General features: G+C 40.8%; 1 protein-coding gene and 1 long non-coding RNA gene across 2 annotated transcripts in view; both read right to left on the reverse strand.

Moving 5' to 3' along the window:
• LOC307023593 (rho GTPase-activating protein 21-B-like) overlaps positions 1-20,073 on the reverse strand; it is a 234,573-nt gene that overhangs the window by 198,258 nt on the left and 16,242 nt on the right. The gene's annotated exons all lie outside the window — the stretch shown is intronic.
• LOC307023594 overlaps positions 1-20,073 on the reverse strand; it is a 67,971-nt gene that overhangs the window by 32,707 nt on the left and 15,191 nt on the right. The gene's annotated exons all lie outside the window — the stretch shown is intronic.

The raw sequence follows: 20,073 nt of genomic DNA on the forward strand, positions 1-20,073 counted from the left end.
TCACTCAAAATCAATGTTGGGCCAGATAAATAAATCAACAAAAAATATTAAATAAATAAAATAAAAACAAAAAACCTAGATCTTTCCTGACCTAATATTAATAATAATAATTCGCCCTACCCCAGTTTCACTCAGGAAGGTAAACAGTGCCTTTCTGGTAGCTCCCTCTCCTTCTCCTTCTGTTCCCAGAATACCAACCCCTCTCCCTCTCTGCCTCAATAACTTCATCCTTTAGTTTTTCTCTTTCAGCTTTATAGATATCACAATTAGGGATGTCCCGATCACCTTTTTTTGCTCCCGCACCGATTCCGATCATTTGATTTTGACAATTTGCCCATACCGATTTTTCCCGATCCGATCTTTATGCAATGCATTAAGAGAAAAAAAGCATTCAAGTTGTCCCTTAAGGTTATTTTTTTATTTAAATTGGATATTCTATCCAACATGGATATAGCTTCTTTTTTTCACAGCAGCATTGGATCAGTTCAGTTGTGCAGCATTGGATCAAAACAAAATAAAGCTTATCAGTACTCGTTAGCTTATTGCTACAATTAGACACTGCGCCCTGCCCACTCTGTTGCCAGATTTGAGAGAAATAGGTCGATGAAAACAAGCCCCAAAGAAGCAACACATACATGATGTTGTGTAATTTGAAACCAAAACTAAGGCCTCAGGATGAATTTAAGACTTGAACGTGATCATTTTTGTTTTGTAACATTGAATATAAAATTTTAAAAAAGTATTTATAAAAATATGTTCTACATGTTCTTTAACTCCACAGTTCCCACACTTGTCACTGTCACTTTTCCCCATGATATACAGAGTACCATTCAAAGCTGTGGGATTTAGTCTGAGTCTATCATGATTTCCTCCCTTCTGTTTCTTTCTTTATAAATATTAATTGTAATTGTCTTTTGGACTTTGTGATACTCTTTGCCTTTCTGGTCTTCCTCCCACCTTTTCAGCCAGATCTCCATCCCTTTTTTCTTAATTACTGCTTTTCCTTCTCCAAGTTGAACTGTAATGTTATTTCCTTTTGTAGTGCACTTTTTGCTCATTTATCAGCACACTCGTTCCCTTTCCCCCCCTCATGTGCAGGCACCCAACAGAAGCGCAGATCTATACCGCCTCTGTGCAGTCTTAACAGGCTATGGTTAAGTTCTATGAGAATATCTTCTCTGACAGTTGTTGTTGACTGTATGCTTTTTAATATGGACAATGAATCTGTGCATATCACCACCCTATCTGGTCTGACCTCTTCAACCCACTGTAATCCTATTATTACAGCAAGCATTTCTGCTATACTGATAATTGATCAGACGCTCTTTTTGAGATTGATATTTTAAAGTCTGGGATGTATATACCAACTCCAACACACTCTTCTTTGTTCTTAGATGCATCTGTGTACATTTGTAGGTAATTGTAGTACTTTTCATTCAGATACATACTTGTTTTAATTCCCACTTCATTTATTTGCCACTCTTTTTTCCTTTCTATGATACTCATATCTATTTTAGCTTCTGGGAAAAGCCATGGAGGAACACTGCTAAATGGGCTTGCTTTGGCAAACGTGATGGTCTCCACTCCATATGCCCTCGTTCTTTCCTTCCTGTCCAGCCAAACACACGTCCCTGGGCTTCTGTCACATGACAGAGAAGCTGTTAAAACAAAATTGAGTGTGACATTCGGTCACATGACAGAGAAGCTATTGAAAAAATAAACAGAATTTTCCATACAAAAAATAATTAATATTAACCCTTGTATAGTGTTTCATTATTTATCTAAAGAAAAATAATATAATACATTATTTGTTCAAACTCACACTCAATGGTGTTGGCTAATTTTCTGTGAAGAACATATATCAGAACACATTTTCAATGACCACCCACTGTACACCCCCCCTACACATTTATATTACATACAGGATGTTCGGGGCTAACACAAGTGTGGAAATTGTGCGTGTGTGTGTGTGTGTGTGTGTGTGTGTGTGTGTGTGTGTGTGTGTGTGTGTGTGTGTGTGTGTGTGTGTGTGTGTGTGTGTGTGTGTGTGTGTGTGTGTGTGTGTGTGTGTGTGTGTGTGTGTGTGTGTGTGTGTGTGTGTGTGTGTGTGTGTGTGTGTGTGTGTGTGTGTGTGTGTGTGTGTCTTATCACAACTGATCAAGATGACCAAATTATTCTCTGCTCAGAGGGCCTTGCAAATGATTTTGGAAGAGAGAGAACCATTTGATGATGATGTAGAGGAAGAGGAAGGTGTATCAGAATGTGAGGATCATATTTCTGAGAATTCTGAGTCCGACAGTGACTTTGAAGAACAGACTTAGATTGAGCATCTGCTAGTTAAAAAAAACAAGACGAGCCACAGAACCAGCCGGTCAGCTGGCAAAACAACAAGTAGCACTTTAATAAATTAATCAAGGTTCAAGGTTTTTATTCGTACGAACATACAGTGTAGTTATCACGATGAACATCTTAGGTCACAGGCTCCTACATTGAAGCAATAAGCTCATTTTTCCATCAAAAATATTATTATAAAATATTTAGAGCGTTAAAATGCAATAAAAGAGGTGTGTCCTATTCAGCCAGTGTAGTTCTTTGGCCCAACATTGATTTTGAGTGATTAGGTCAAATGACCTGGAAGGTATTGAAGAAATAATCTCATTTTTCAATCAAAATATTAATATAAAAATATTTTAAGTATTAAAATGAAATAAAAAGAGGTGTGTCCTATTCAGCCAGTGTAGTTCTTTGACCCAATATTGATTTTGAGTGAATCGGTCACATGACCTCGAAGGTATTGAAGAAATAAGCTCATTTTTGCATCAAAATATTTATATAAAATATTTAGTGGGTTAAAATGCAATAAAAAGAGGTGTGTCCTATTCAGCCCGTGTAGTTCTTTGACCCAACATTGATTTTGAGTGATTAGGCCACATGACCTGGAAAGTATTGAAGAAATAAGCTAATTTTTCAATCAAAAATATTAATATAACAATTATTTAAGTATTAAAATGCAATAAAAAGAGGTGTGTCCTATTCAGCCAGTGTAGTTCTTTGACCCAACATTGATTTTGAGTGAATCGGTCACATGACCTGGAAGGTATTGAAGAAATAAGCTCAATTTCGCATTAAAATATTAATATAACAATATTTTAAGTATTAAAATGCAATAAAAAGAGGTGTGTCCTATTTAGCCAGTGTAGTTCTTTGACCCAACATTGATTTTGAGTGAATCGGTCACATGACCAGGAAGGTATTGAAGAAATAAGCTAAATTTTCCATCAAAATACTAATATAAAAATATTTAGAGGGTTAAAATGGAATAAAAAGAGGTGTGTCCTATTCAGCCGGTGTAGTTCTTTGACCCAACATTGATTTTGAGTAAATCGGTCACATGACCTGGAAGGTATTGAAGAAATAAGCTCATTTTTGCATCAAAATATTTATATAAAAATTATTTAAGTATTAAAATGTAATAAAAAGAGGTGTGTCCTATTCAGACAGTGTAGTTCTTTGACCCAACATTGATTTTGAGTGAATCGGTCACATGACCTGTAAGGTATTGAAGACATAAGCTCAATTTCGCATCAAAATATTAATATAAAATATTTAGAGGTTTAAAATGCAATAAAAAGAGGTGTGTCCTATTCAGCCAGTGTAGTTCTTTGACCCAACATTGATTTTGAGTGAATCGGTCACATGACCTGGAAGGTATTGAAGAAATAAGCTCATTTTCGAATCAAAATATTAATATAAAAATATTTTAACTATTAAAATGCAATAAAAAGAGGTGTGTCCTATTCAGCCAGTTTAGTTCTTTGACCCAGCATTAATTTTGAGTGAATCGGTCACATGACCAGGAAGGTATTGAAGACATAAGCTCATTTTTCCATAAAAATATTAATATAAATATTATGTAAGTATTAAAATGCGATAAAAAGAGGTGTGTCCTATTCAGCCAGTGTAGTTCTTTGACCCAACATTGATTTTGAGTGAATCGGTCACATGACCTGGAAGGTATTGAAGAAATAAGCTCATTTTCGAATCAAAATATTAATATAAAAATATTTTAACTATTAAAATGCAATAAAAAGAGGTGTGTCCTATTCGGCCAGTGTAGTTCTTTGACCCAGCATTGATTTTGAGTGAATCGGTCACATGACTAGGAAGGTATTGAAGAAATAAGCTAATTTTTCAATCAAAATATTAATATAACAATATTTTAAGTATTAAAATGCAATAAAAAGAGGTGTGTCCTATTCAGCCAGTGTAGTTCTTTGACCCAACATTGATTTTGAGTGTTTAGGTCACATGACCTGGAAGGTATTGAAGAAATAAGCTCATTTTTCAATCAAAAATATTAATATAAAATATATAGAGGGTTAAAATGCAATAAAAAGAGGTGTACAGTATCCTATACAGCCAGTGTAGCTCTTTGACCCAGCATTTATTTTTGAGTGATTTGCTTCACATTCACTCGATCGGGAAGCTGTCGATTTATTAAAAAGAAAAATGTTCTTTTGTAATTGAAAAGTCATTTGTTGATGGTCCCCTCCGTTTCGCGGAGAAGATCTCCCCGGGGAAACTGATGCTGCTGGCGGGTCCGTGAATGTTCGTCGAATATCCAACCTAAAACCAAATTCACCGCGGTCCCATTTCCCTTCTTATTGGAGGGATGTTCCTTTTTCCTCTAACACACTTTGTACGGAGTGCCTGGTCAGAGTGAGTGACGTCAGGGATCCAGCTGTGCGCTCTCCTGCCTGTCTGCACGCAGAGAGCTGCTGTTCCCCCACTACGATCGCAGGACGAGGTGGGACTTTCGTCTCTACTTTCCCACAGCGGCCGGTATGTATTGTTCCCAGCCTTCACCCCGTCGGGAAGATAGGCATGTTTTGCTATGTTCCAGGTACGGTGATGAGCCATTACGCATGGCACATCAGGCAAGGGGGTGTTATTGAGCAGCTATGTCTGTGCTTCTAGTGCCGGGCGGACCCAGTGGGGCGCAGACTACATCATGCTTCGCCCTTAACCCAATAGCAGTGTTTCCCCTAGGTTTACTGCCTTGGCAGGGTGCTGCTTGGGTACCCCGAACATTTTTTTCGGGGCACCCACATTTTTTTTATCCTCTGGAGCAGAGAGAGGAGCTGTGGATTATTGTTATTGATATCGTACAGTAACAAAGTATTTGTACATACAAAAGTAATAAAGTACAGTGTTACACTGTACTTTATTACTTTAATTCAAACTGTATTCCCTTCTTATCATGTAGCCTACACTTCTTCCTTTCATTGATACCTTTAAATCACCTCACTACAGCATATAACATTCCTGCTGCCACCCTGTGCTGCTGCTGCTTCTCTCTGCCTCATCCTCTATTGCTGGAAGCAGCTCCACCTCATCTGATCTCTGATATGAAAGCAATTGTGTTATGATCATATTGAGCTATTGGTGTGAGTCTAACATTAAACAAGCAGTCTGCTTGTCATACATTGCTGACGATACATTTTAAGTGGCAATTTGAGTCACTGCCGCTAAATGCCGGTAGCATCAAGCTAGCAAATCCTGCATTAGCCTCACATCAACAGGTGTAGACAGAACATCCAATTATCCTGAGCTAATTTACTGAATAAACCAACTCACATCTCCTGTCTTTTTTTCCACCCAACTCATTAGACTATTCTTCTGCTGGGGTTTGATTGTTGTTTTCTGTCAAATTCAATACTGTAGTTCAAAACCGCGGTAGCTGCTCACCATCTGTGAGCTATTTTTAGAATGCGCACGCAACGTTCGTTGTCGCGTTCGCGCGCGTCCACCTGAGCAGGCTGTTTGTGTCCTTCTCCCGTGACGATAACGGCTTGCGGTTAAAAAATAATAATAAGCAAATTTGAAACTGGGGGGGACACAAACGGGCAGACAGCAGAGCTGTTGGCAGTGGACACTGAAACATGCACATTGGATAAATAACATAGGCGTTTAGTTTATTTAATAAAAGAGCACATGTTCAATGTGAAACGTGATCGTAGATAGATTACTTCAGTTGCAATTTGGTGCTATATATATATATATTTTAAAATAATAAAATAAAACATTTTAAATACAAAAAACAAAAAACACCTGGAATTTCAGGCAGGGCGCGGGGCTCCGTTGGCAGGGCGCAGCGCCCCGCCAAGTCAATGGTAGGGGAAACACTGCAATAGCGATAGCCTTAGAGGGCGAAGCCATATACGAAATAGAACTGAGGTTACCTACTGTAACCCCAGCTTCTATGAGTGAATGGCGCAGCCCTCTAAGTGCGGGGCCCCACTGGCTCTACGAATAGCTGAAGAAAAGTTATGTTGTATGGGAGCAGATTGCCGGGCCACCTTCCTATTTATACCGGAAGGAGGCCCGAGGGTGGGGCCCACCTTGCGGGTGGGCGTGGACTACAAGTGTTTCAGTGCTGCGCGGGGGCGCAGGGGGATTACCCAATAGCGATAGCCTTAGAGGGCTGCGCCATTTACTCATAGAAGCTGGGGTTACAGTAGGTAACCTCAGTTTCAATAGCAACAACAACTGTCAACAGCGTAAACTCGCCTTCAAAATAAAAGCATCTAAATAAAACAGGAAGTTAACCTAAATTACATTTAAGACATGTACAACTGCAACAAAAGTTAAAAAAAACAATGTCATATCCTTTTCAGTTTCACAGAACACAAATAGGGTTATTTACACATCAAGCGCCCTGGTGACCGGACATCTCCTTCATGAAACGAGTAATAGGGGGAATAATCGGGCAGTTTGATGTGTGTGTGTGTGTGTGTGTGTGTGTGTGTGTGTGTGTGTGTGTGTGTGTGTGTGTGTGTGTGTGTGTGTGTGTGTGTGTGTGTGTGTGTGTGTGTGTGTGTGTGTGTGTGTGTGTGTGTGTGGCTAAAATGTAACAGCCTCGATCTCTATTCAGCTGTTCTAATGAAGGTAAACACAGTGTAGGCGCTGCGTAAAAGACACAGCTCTCTGCGCGCAGATAGCAGATACTGTGAGAGTCACGGACATGAATTCATAGATCAAGGCAGAATGGTTCACAGACTCTCCTGTTTTGCGAATCCAGTGCTTAAACAAATAGCTCTACCCCTCTGGCCGAAATGTCCCTAAAATGAAGTCTTAAGAGTTTGAAATATATATAAACACAACAGTCTGCAATAAAACGGTTGTCCCCTGTGCGTTCCACTTCCTACTTGGCGCACCGGTAAAAAGTATCTTGTGCGCACAAATTAATAAAGCGTGGCCTCGTTTTATTTAAATTGAGGCCACGAATTACATCTCGTGCACACAAATTACATTTTGTCCTCGTTTTATTTTATTTTCTCTCTATGACCACTCCAGGGCTCCGTAGTTTTGAATGCATCACCACTTAAAAAGCTTTCCTCCGTCATGCCTTCACCCTCTCACAGTAAGTGAAGTCACTCTCTCCTCTTCTCCGGCTTCTCAGTGTCCTCGGGTTCTATTCTCGGACAACATGCCCGTCCTTTTGGATAAAGGCTGCCAATAACCAAGTTATGCTCAAATGAAACATCTTCAAATAGATTTGTTAAGCTTATATACTAAAATACTCATCTACCATTGTCTATCTCTTGCTAATGATAGTGAATCTGCCAATTTCTTCCCGAAAGTAATTTGAGGTTCTTTAAAGGTTGTAATTAATAACATTTCAAATGAGAGCTCTTTCACACATACCCCTGAATGCAGTGCAAAAGAAAGTAAGACGGGATCAAACCAGGCACTAATTACAAAGAATGGTCTGCAGTCAAGCAGCATAACATTCAAAGTAGCTGAGCTTCAGAAGGATGAGCCGTGCAGGCTATTTTTAAAAACGAAAGTGACCGGTGATCCGTTCTGTGACTTGCGTCTTCATGGCATGTCAGCCTCAAATGAGTGCATGTCTCTGAGGCAGGGCTGCTTCCTCCTGTTCCAGTGAACATAGATCCAACAAAGTATTTTCTGCTTGACTGTACAGTGTTTTGAATGTTTATTAATACAAGCATTTTGTCCTGTTAGTATTTAAAGGTCCCATGTCTTGGCCATTTCCACTGATCATAATTCCATTGTTGAGGTCTACTAGAATAGATTTACAAAAAAGTTCCAAACTCACATTGGTTTCTCATACAGCATCTCTGTATAGTATGTGTATTCACTCTCTGTCCTAAACAGCTTGTTGGAGCTCCTGCCCCCGCCCCTGTGAGCCCACTGTGCTCTGATTGGTCAGCTCGCCCACTCTGTTCTGATGAGTCCACCACCGTTACAGCTGAACATCAGTGATTATGTGTTACAATGGCGCTTGTTAGCAACCAGAAAATGACACCAGTAATGACAAACAGATGAGAATGCTGCGTGGCAACACACTCTCACTCCATAGTCGTCCAGGAGCAACGTTTGGTCAGGGTCCCGTGGCGTGCAGTTGTGACGCTCCTAGGCTCCTTCAGCTTCATAAAGGGACGCAAGTAGCTTTCAACTGATTGCAATGTATTCCCATCTGCTGCGGGATTTGACGCTCATGGAAGCACGGCATTCGTTTGTGTCGGCTGCCCTTAAAGGCAATGTGAGCGTCCATTCCCATTGGATAACGGAGAATTGTACACCCGGAAGTAAATATTCCCCTTACTGTCGATTGATTTTACACTGATATTTGCACTACTCATCGACTAAAAAACACCAGATTATCCTTGTTAATTACACAACATTGATTGGTTTAAATTGTGTGCAATGCTTTTGTATTTTTCCCCTTCGATTCGGAGAAACAAATATTTTTTCGGAGTAAAGGATGGCAGAAGACACGACACTACCCAGAATCCCCAGCTATCGTTTAGGACTACACCATTTGCTCTGTATATCAAATATCAAAATGATAACAGATGGGAATACATTGCAATCAGTTGAAAGCTACTTGCGTCCCTTTATGAAGCTGAAGGAGCCTAGGAGCGTCACAACTGCACGCCACGGGACCCTGACAAAACGTCGCTCCTGGACGTTTATGGAGTGAGAGTGTGTTGTGCGTGGGGTCTGGGTGCCATGTTGGCGGGACGTTGCGGGGCTCGTGCTCCGCCCTTTGAGGCTTGAGGAGTGGACAGTGGGAGCTGGATTACTGGTGTCGTTTTCTGGTTGCAGCGTGGGGTCTGCGAGACACAGCGAAACTCAGCTTGAGCACACACATACACTGACAGCCAGGCTGTTCGCCACACAGTTTGCCACACACTCAAAGCCTGAGAAAAGATAAGGCTGAGTGTGTGTGTGTGCCGGCAAAACTCCGCAGAGTATCGTGGCTGAGAAAAGATAAGGCTGAGTGAGTGTGTTTGTGTGAGGAGCTCCACAGATTGGTCCATTTGCACCTGGGTATGATTACGTCACTATACTCAGGAAGAAAAAATTGGAAAAAGAAAAATGTCCAACGAGGCGTTCTGGGGCAGCATAGACAGGTCTTTTCTGTGTTAGAGTTTTACTCGCTACAGGGTGTACTTTGAGGGTTTGTGACTTTACAGAATGTTTACATGCATAAAAAGCTACATAACACACAAGGGGACGGGTAATAACCGGAAAAGCATGACATGGGACCTTTAACCTCTTCTAGACCGCACCCCCGATACCGGGGGGAAAAACGCGTCATCTGCAGGAAACAGCGTCTGAGGGCATCTTAATATTCAATAACGGGAAGAAACTCAGCGAACTGATCCTTTTTATTTGTTTTTCCAAAAAACCCACAAAGCTAGTGCTGAGCCTATGAATTAGCCATGAGCTAAAAATGCTAACTTGCTCGGAAACTCACTCATAACACCCTTATTACTTATCGTGGCTGCATGTCCAACCCATCGATCTGATGGTGAGATGACACAGAATCGATCGGTACATACATCATCACTCCATGATAAGAACTCGCGAAGCTATTAACAAGAACAGACATCAAAACCTGTGGCGCTAGGTAGCTAGAAACGACAACATGGCTCACCTTGGTCGTTGTCTGGTCAAAAGTGGTCTACAATGGCATTGAAACAATAAAAACGCTGCTGAAGTTAATCCATAGGTTAATCCAATGTGTCTGTGTCCCTTTGAAATGATTTCTGATCATCCATAAGAAATAAACCTGCTTTCCCGTTTCCAGATGTCAGAGCGAGCGATAGGTTCACTCTGATGCAAACCTGCATCCGCAAAGCCCCCACCTTTCTTTTTTACCATGTGTGTGTATGGGGAAATTCCTCTTCGATTCTATTGGCTCTAACGGTCAAAAGAGATGTCAATCACCAAAATCGACCAATGGGTTCCAGAGAAACAATAAAAACGGCCATTTCCACTCAAATAACCTCAGAGGTGGAGGTTTTTTTGCTAAACCTCTCTAAAAAGGTCAAATGTCACTTATTGTGCATCAATCTTGATACAAGGTACTTATTATATGTTGTACTTTGGATCCCTAAAGCTTTTAGTCTACCTTACCATCATCCAAGGGTAGTTTTCACTATAAGTAAAAAATAATTTTTGGACGGACACAATCATTTACAGTTTTTTACTATGTTCAATCTGAATTTTCTTTAAAATAAAAACATCTATATTGATTCTGACTCTTCTACATCCAACTCACATGTTTATCATTACTTTGAGAAAAAATATTATTAATTTAACCCTTTTAGAAGGGAAGATTTGGTCATTTGTTCTGGGAATGTCATTTTCGAACCTGAGACCTGAAAAACAGGCTCAGGGCTTAACAGGTTAAGATACTGCATTCAGGGTAAGGGTCAGTGTTGGTGTATTTTTAACAATTCAAAATAATTTGCAAAAAACAAAAGGAGTACAAAATAAATCTGATATAGATGACTCACTTGAGTGAAAGGATTCCACATAAAGAGTTTTTGACAATTTTACTCATTTATTTGACGTATCGGATACATTTATCATTCATATAATTTCCAGAGATGCCACTGCCAGACACCACCTGGTTTTAAACTCTGTTGGGTAATCTCTATTTAAATCAGAAAGATCTGAAAAACCTCCCTATGTTATTATGATATTTACTGTTATTAACTACTAATATTTGGGACCCCAGTTCAACTTGTTTGTATTGCAAAATAAAGCTATGAAATAAACAATAATGTTACTCAGCCAGTGAATTGTGTTTGGCTCTTCCCTCTGTGTTACTGAGGGACAAAGATTATACGGTCTATAGCAGGAAGAAGGAAGAACGAGTCATGCTCAAGGCTAAGACCATAGTGCTAAAGTGTTTACCATGTTCAGCATGTTAGCGTGTTGTGTTAGCACGCTAACGTTTGTTAATGAGACCTTAAAACATTCCAGCTGAGGCCGAATGTCATTAATTTCAGTTTGGTTATGATTCTGAACCAACCTTCAATCTGATTGGTGCTTGATGACATTTCAGGATGATTTACCAAATGTGATTGTAATTCATCCAATATCGCTCAAATATTTAATTTCCTATTTATTTCCCAAGTTCACACTTTAACATGGTTAAAATATAAAGAGGTGTAAATAATTCAGGGGTGTTAAATATGTTCTTTATTCTCGCGTCCAGGAGAGAAGCTTTAAAATGAGACTAAATGGAGTCTCTGAAAAGATTCAAATGGGATACTTTAATTAAAAAAGGCGCGGTAGTGTTACAGACAGAATATTGTTCCGGCAGAAAACAGCTGTGATCTGGCTCTCATGAGCAAGAAGAGCAGGCCCATCCCCCGTTCGGTGCCGTTATATATCCTCTGCTGGCTCCTCCCCGCCAGCCGGCTCGCCTCGCCTCTAATGTCCGTTGTTGCATTTAAACAGAGGATTGGTACTTTTCACCTTCAACATATGCTTAACACGCCTTTTCTCCTCATATTCTCTTTCATCACTTTTCATGTAACACATTCTAAACGCTGTAATCAATACTCTAAAACATACAGAAAATACTTCACGGCTGGTTTGGTTTCCGGATGTTGTCACATGCTACTCTCGTCTGTAAAAATAATGTATTCAAATAAACTGTACTTTCATTTAATATTCAGCATGGTAGTATCTCGACATCTATAGTTGTAGTGTTAAATCAGTAGGTTTCGGTTTGCACCACTCCATGTCATTTCGCTACTCAATTCACCTCTTTAGGAAATCGTATATTAGCCACATGCTAAATGCTAACCGTAGATGAAGGATTTTCAGAATAAAAGCTTAACTGCTTGTGCACAAGAATTTCTGTTTTTTCAGTATAAAAGAGCGTTTAAACTGACGGTATGTTTAAGCTACATTATACTATAAAAACATTGATTTTAATTTCTAACAGGGGTCAACAGCATTTTATTTTCCTTCAGGGGAGTTCAGTGGCATTTCTCTGAACTAGAAAGTGTGTAAGAAGGACTATTGTAATCTTTCTCTCTTCTCAGTCTCTGTCAGAATAATTTGCAGCGCCTGAAATCCTGTCGATGGCAGATGAACTAAACGTGATCAAACAGATCCGTCTGTGACATGAAAACATGTGAGGGTCATGCAGGGGTGAGGAATTGTCATTTTAATTTGTCACTCTCACCTCTCGCTCGTCTCTCTTTTGTCTCCCCTCCCCCTATTCCATCATTTCTGTTAACCTATGTTAGAAATTAAAATCAATGTTTTAATGGGGAAATGTAGTTTAAACATGCCGTCAGTTTTAATGCTCTTTTATACTGAAAAACCAGAAATTCTTGTGCACAAGCAGTTAAGCTTTTATTCTGAAAATCCTTCATCTACGGTTAGCATTTAGCATGTGGCTAATATACGATTTCCTGAAGAGGTGAATTTAGTAGCGAAATGACATGGAGTGGTGCAAACCGAAGCCTACTGATTTAACACTACAACTATAGATGTCGATACAGTTATTATTTTACAGTTATTATTTTACATTTGGATTTCAAAAGAGGCAGGCCTATGATCACTTAGATTAAATAATAACTTAATAAAATTGGAGGGATGAAACAATGCCCTCTGACTTGACTGTGGTCATGTCCAGATAATACTGATTGACAAAATCATAAATCATACATTTATAAGAAAGGCACACAAATTAACATCCAAACATAAACATTTCTCAGACCGTTACACAGTGCTAGTGCGACACTTGTGCCTGCTTTTGTGAACAGAGTCTCTTGATGCGTGGGGGGATAGTGGACAGCGCAACGCAAAGGTCCTGCTCCACTGACAGCCGGGTCCGGGTCTTGTTTTTGACATATGCGAGTTAGGAAAACGCCAGCTCGCAAAAGTAGGAGGTTGGAAACTGTAAAAGCACCTTGATGGCACTCTCTGAGAGGGATGGATACTCGTGTCCCACAAACAGCCAAAATATATCCAGACGTAGTTCCCCGTGCTCCAGTTTCAGGGAGCGGTCCATAGATAGCTCTGCGAGTTCATCCTGAGCTCTGCTGTTTAAACTTGTGGCTGATATTAATGTTATTTTAGACTTCTTTTGCACTGCTTAGACCCTCCAGAAAAACGCGGGCAAAAATCCTTGATTATGCGGGCTAAATTCCTTGATTATGCGGGCTAAAATCCTTGATTATGCGATTAAACATGCGGGATTTTATGTGATTTTATGCGGTGAAACTGCGGGAATTTGCGAAATATGCGGAAAGTTGCGAAATATGCTAAATATGCGGGAAAAAATTATCGATTTTTTTTTAAATATTGGGCTGTCTTATTTATTCTCTCTCACACACCACCTGCCACTAACGTTAAACCCCTTTACTATTCAATTAAACACATTCAATGTTTATTTATTGTAAAAGCAATTGGGCTATTTTAATCTCACGCACACACACACACACACACACACACACACACACTTCTCCTCCTCATTCTGTTTTCATTTACTCGTTCGTTATCTGCAGCTTCAATCTTGTAGGCTACTCACCTCGTTTCTTGTAGCCCTCGAAAGGGTTTTGGAGGTTGATGCCTCGTGAACGTGAGTTGTTTGGCTTTCTTGTCCGCAGCAGCAGAAAGCATTTTCGAATGTTTGAATGAATCAAAGCGGGTCGTCACCGTCGATTTTCTCTTATGCTCCAACACACAGTTGCACGGGGTGCAGAATAGTTTCCCCCCACTTTTTGCCCGGTCTTTAGTAGAAATGTTCGTCGGTAAATGAGATGGATAAGATATTTTCATTTTGGTGTTTTCTCTATCGTGTGAGCTCCACACGTTCACTCGATACAGTGTGGTTTACATTCTGTGATGCGCGAGCTGATGACGTCACGTCAAACCGAGTTAACTTTTTTTTTTCTCAACTTTGTGTGGAAAAATGCGGGGATTATGCAGCCTTTTGATAAATATGCGGCCTTGTAGAAATCTGCGCCATTTTGCTGATTATGCGGTAAATTCTGCGATCGCAGAATCGCGTTTTTCTGGAGGGTCTAACTGCTGTTCCATCATGTTCTGTCATCCCTGCCTGTGTTGTTGAGGGCTGGGGTGTTTCTTTATTTATTGTCACTACATAACGATCCATCTTGAAATTATTTGGCGCGAGGATAAAAAGCTGCTCTGCACACCGTAAACAATGACGGCTGATGTAAATCATGAGAATTTAAGCTGTTTAATATTTCTAAATCTGAGCAATGTTTTATTAGCTTATGAACTCCATTGTACATGTAATAAAATAAAGTGTATATGAAGTGAAGTTTATTAAGTGAGAAAAAAATGTGGAACATAAAAATACGTTTTTTGCGGCACACTTGGACAATGCTCGCGGCACACCGGTTGGGAACCACTGGTCTAGACCCCGGGGGGGGTCTCACGGCTGCTCACGGCTGCATTTCCCCCTTTCGATATAAGATTTCAGGATCGGGGTCTAATCGCCAAAGACTTAACATTTATCATATGGCATGTGTCAATAAATGTTCTTTAAACAAAATGAAGTCTCTCCTGATTGAATTATGTTTTAGAAGTGTGTTGAGTATCAATAAATAACACATGTGTGGTCAGAAAAATGTGAGTATCTTTAAATGATTTACTTTACTCAACATAATAACCATGACCAATTTATTGAGCAGTGCAGGCCTGACTGGAAACACATAGATAACTAAATTCCTACTCAAAACTGAGACAATGCTTGTTTGGCTGTATTAAATATATGAAGTGTCGAACACTTTGCAAAGGCAATGTTATTATAATCAATTAATCTACACGGGCTTCATTATACTCACATTTCACAATAGAAGCCTCTTCTATGTCTTGTGGCTCTATTTTCCTCCCGTTTTCTAATCGTAATTCTGTGCATATTGAACTCTGAGTCATGCCCCATAAAGCTAAACGGCATTCTCAAAAACATTTCAAGGGAGACTCAATTTCTCACGGAATATTAAAACAAAACTTTTTGGTTATGTTCTGTCCACCCTAACCACCATACACAGACTTCTTTGGACTCTGATTAGTAATGTATTTGTAATATGACAAGAACAGACGTCATCCAAAGAAAATAGGTTTGACTTAAAACGTTATTGTCTATGCGAACATCTTCTTCTCTTATCTTCCTCCAGAAAATGGTAATGATATTTTGTAGTATTTGTTTTTGTTGTATTCAAGAAACGCCTGAATGTATTTTTTTAAAACTCACTTTTAACAACTTGCCTTAGGGGAAGTTCCTCAGTTAAACTACTCCTGCATTCTGTAAAGCAGTGGTTCTCAACTGGTCAGGCCTCTGGACCCACTTTTTCCTTTGTCAATAAATCGCGACACGACATTTTGAACCACGCAAATCTATTAAACAAAAAATTGTGCTGTAATATACGCTTTTTGGAATAAAAATTCCAACTTACAGTATATACTATCTGTAAAAGATAACCAGTCAGAACAGTTTCTGGGCTCACTAGACTCCCCTGCATCTTCCCTCTCACAGCTTTAGTTTCCTCTGATCTTCATCCCTCGGCTGACTCTGAATGTTCACAGTGAGGTCCACATGTGAGGACACACACGTGGCAGCGCAGGATAATTGAGAGGAGAAATAAAGGAGAAGTCCCAGCAAAGCCTGCAGGCTTCAGACTGAGGACATGTCAGTGTGAATCACTTTACTGAGTTACTCTGAGGCTCATCATGCAGACCCTCCTCACAAAGCCTTCCTCTGCTTCACCCACAATACAGGATGTGTATTTTTAAACCTTTATCTACAGAACGTTTTAAAGCATGCATGCTGCTTCTCAACTGAGTTACAGTACACTCTGTAATGAAGACTAATACTGATGCTTTGTATTTATGGTGCCTTTTTAAACAATAATTAGTACTAGATTTCCTAGCTGCACTGCCTTCTTTACTGAAAGTAGATTTCAATTAGAATTTGCTATCTCGGTTAAATAAAAAATGTAATCTGATTTTTATCAGTTAATTTTATGCTAAACATAAAAACAAAACAAAAATACTTTTAGAACAATCCTCTAAATTGTACTCATGAAATAATTAACTGAATCTTGTCCACACTTGGGCATGTTAAAGTTAAAATACATGAAATGTGTCTGTCCAAAGGAAACCGCTCGCAGCCGCTGGAAACGCTGTAGTACATATGGCCTGTGGTACTTCCGCCACAAAATACACCAAAAGCAGCGAATAAGACATGTGCATAAGGCATAAACAAACAAGGTAGAAGATGGTGAACATTCATGCAAGAAGGGAGGCATTTGTGTGGACTGACGACGAGGTAGAACTTCTGCTAAGGGTCTCACTAGACTACAAAACGACCAAAGTACAGGAGGATGTTGACTGGGAGTCCTGCAAGTGTAAATATAGCGATATAGGGGTCGCATTTCACGCGCAGTATCCGAGGACCCCGACAGACAAGGATTTCCCTCACGACGCAAACGCCATTACAAAGGTGGGGGGGAGGCGAGACCACTGGGGGGTCCAGGACATGGAGCTCTTGAGTCGGGTCAGCAACAGGTACCAGCCAGGTGCCAACCATGGCGAGGGAGCGTCGGGAGCCCAGGCGGCGAAAACAAGGTCCATATTCCAGGGGAAAACGGCTGGGGTGCTGAGCCAGGTCAGGAGAACACGCTAGCCACTCTTTCACCCTGACTAGCCGGCCACTACGTGTGCCTCAGGTACATCCGATAGAAGGGGGGAGGGGAGTTTGTGTGTCCACCCTGGCCAAACTTCGCAAAAAAAAAAACATTTTCCTTGATCGCAAGCAGCTCGTGTCGGTTGTAGACTAACAGAGAGTCTATGGTCCAGAACAAACGCTATTACTAGAGCAGAGAGGCTTGGACGGCCTGCCAGACAACCCGGCGCTATCATTGGAAAGAGAAAGTATTTTTTATAGCGATGTCTGTGTTCGACTGGATTTTTGTCACAAAACTTTTACATTTGGGTTCTGAAATTTCAAAAATCAGCACTACACTGTACAGAACCATAATACATGCATTTAATGGGCAAGCCTGTGAACATGAAGTTTGAAATGTAATCTTTGGCTTAATAAAATGTGTTCTTAGTCACTATTCTGTGAAGAGTACATTAATACATCTAAGAAAACATTAATCAGATGTCATAAAGCACCCTTTGAAGATTGAAGCTGAATTTCAAGTCAGCTGTCAAACTCTCAACTATTCTACATTTATTTCAGTGGTTTTCCCTTCAGCCGAAGATTCTCCTAGCTAAAGAAAAACCTATACTATATGTCTCCTTAACTATTTGTGTCTTCAGCTGATAATACAGTCTATGTCGCTCCGCCTCTCTACCCACCCTCCAGTGTCAAGGCCCCATCTACAACCACCAAGTGGATCTCCGTTCAGCAGACAGTAGGGGTGGGCGATATCACAAAATCTGGATTCGATCCGAAACCAAGTATTTCAGGGCCAGTATCGCCGAACCGATATCGATATTTTTTTTTAATGAAAAGCGTCTTATGTACTTTCATATAGGGGGGAGCTGCATGACATGATTTTTTAGCTGAAAGCATCATAAATAGACTACATCTGAATTCATGTTCATGAATAAAGACAGGACAGTTTTTATAGACAAATAAACGTTTTACTTTTGCAAATTTAAAGTGCAAACATGAAAAATAACAATACAAAGTGGCCAGAGTAGCGAACTGTCTTCTTTCACAGTTTCTAAGTTTGAATTGCCAGTTGTGAAATTGCTCCACACAACGCTGTTCTTTCTCTCAGCCATCAAGCGCGTGTGTTTGTTGCACTCTTGAGTCGCTGGCGGCTGCTGTCCTGCCCTGCCGGCTGCTGTCAGTCAGCTTGATAATCGGCGTTCAGTTAGGGAGCGCGCTGCGCGTGCGCGAGCCTCGAGGAGAGGAGGGCCCAATCCCAGACCACTCCCTCGACCCTGCCCCTCCCTGACGGAGTGAACTCCGCCTGTAGCCACACTCGCAGCTCAACGAGGCTCCCTCCTGTCAGATGGAGGGAGTAAATACAGCGGCAAGCTTTGGGACGGCCTTCCCTCTCTCCGGCAGAAACAGGAAATGCCGTAACTGTATTTAACAACGGTTTCAAATCAGCATCTCTTAGACAAAAAGTTAAAATGAATAACTCAAATAAAACTCCAAACATCTTTCATTGTGTTTCAAAGCTCTTTTAATTTTAAACCTGATGTTTATAAGCTTCTTAGTTTTTGCAACGGTCTGTAAATATACACAACTTTATAATAAAATGCACACATTTACCTTTTTCTAGACTAAACACAGGTATGATCCTTAGTTAAAAACATATGAGGTTATCATGAGGTTGTTAACATCGCAGTTTATCAGTGGATGTTTGCTGGAACCACTTGTTAACAGCTTGTTTCCTGACTGACACACACAACGCGACTCCGGTCAGGGAGAGACCGGTCTCAAGTCAGCACCACTGCAGACTCGCTGTTTGAGGGCTTGATAGCCCACTCCCCCTCCACACCTCTCCACACTCGTTGCTTTGGAACAGCCCTCAATATGGCGGACCCTCCGCGTGAACGCGCAAACGGAGGGTTAGGGTGTAGGGGTAGGGTGTAGGGGGCGGTTTGGGAATGGGCCGAAGACAGCAGTGGAGAGAGAAGAAAAGAGCATATGCTTGTGTTCGTCTGCACATCATGGGCGCGGGAAGGGGGTGCTGAGGGCGCTGCAGCACAACTTGACGGTTATTGCTGCTCCCGCTGTGCATAATATGTGTAATATGTTGCCAATAAATTCCACATTGTTGGTAAAATAATATTTTGGCCTGCCCCGAATGTTTTTTCTGAAGTCCCGGACAATTCTACCTCAATAATATAATACATTAACCGTGCTTTACGTGAACCTCATCAAGACACTAGAGAGGACGGCAGGACTGTAATTTCCCGTGTTCAGTGAATGCAACAGAGGCAAGACACCAGACCAGGGGTCGGCAACCTTTTTCATATAAAGTGCCATTTTAAAAAGAAATTGTTATCAGCGTGCCAACGATCGAGAATTATCAACAGGGGGGTTGAGGAGCTTGACGCTCGTCAACTATCAGCCTCGCTGCGGGGAAGCAGTGTGTGGACATGTCAGCGCAACCTTCATGATGCCGAATTTAACAAACACATTTAAACAATTGGTTTAAACGGCATAATAATAAGGGCGATCGTCCGTTCTGTGATTTTCCAGAGCACACATGTTATGATATTAGGGTCATGCAGAGTGAGATTAGGTCGCTGTCCCTTTAAGAGAGAGAGAGAGAGAGAGGGGGTGTGACTTGTGCATGTGTGTTTGTGGATGGTAGAGCGACAGTGAGGGAACGTGTATGTTTCTGGAAGTGAAACGAGGCAGCAGAAAAACAGAGGTCTGTGTATTTTGTGAAACAGAAGAACAGCTAAATAAATGCAACGGCCTCCCAAGAAGAGCTTGCCTCTCTCCAGTCATTTAAGCTAAAGTGGGTTATTGAACCTGAAGCTTGTTGCTTCTGCCCTCCTCGACTACGGTCTGGGAGCCGACAGGAAAGTTCAACACACAGATGGCCAGTCCGCCCCTTTGTAGCATATTATTTCGATGAGAGATGAGCAGATCGCCACTGGGCTTTCAACTAAATACACAGCCACGCAAAAACTGCGGCATTTGTACAGCTCCTTATGGGTACTGCAATTAGTGAAGTGCTTTCCTCCGTGGTTAAACGATCAGCACTGCACCACGGA

The sequence above is a fragment of the Notothenia rossii genome, assembly GCF_949606895.1.
Source record: "Notothenia rossii genome assembly, chromosome: 11".
In the NCBI taxonomy this organism is placed as follows: domain Eukaryota; kingdom Metazoa; phylum Chordata; class Actinopteri; order Perciformes; family Nototheniidae; genus Notothenia; species Notothenia rossii.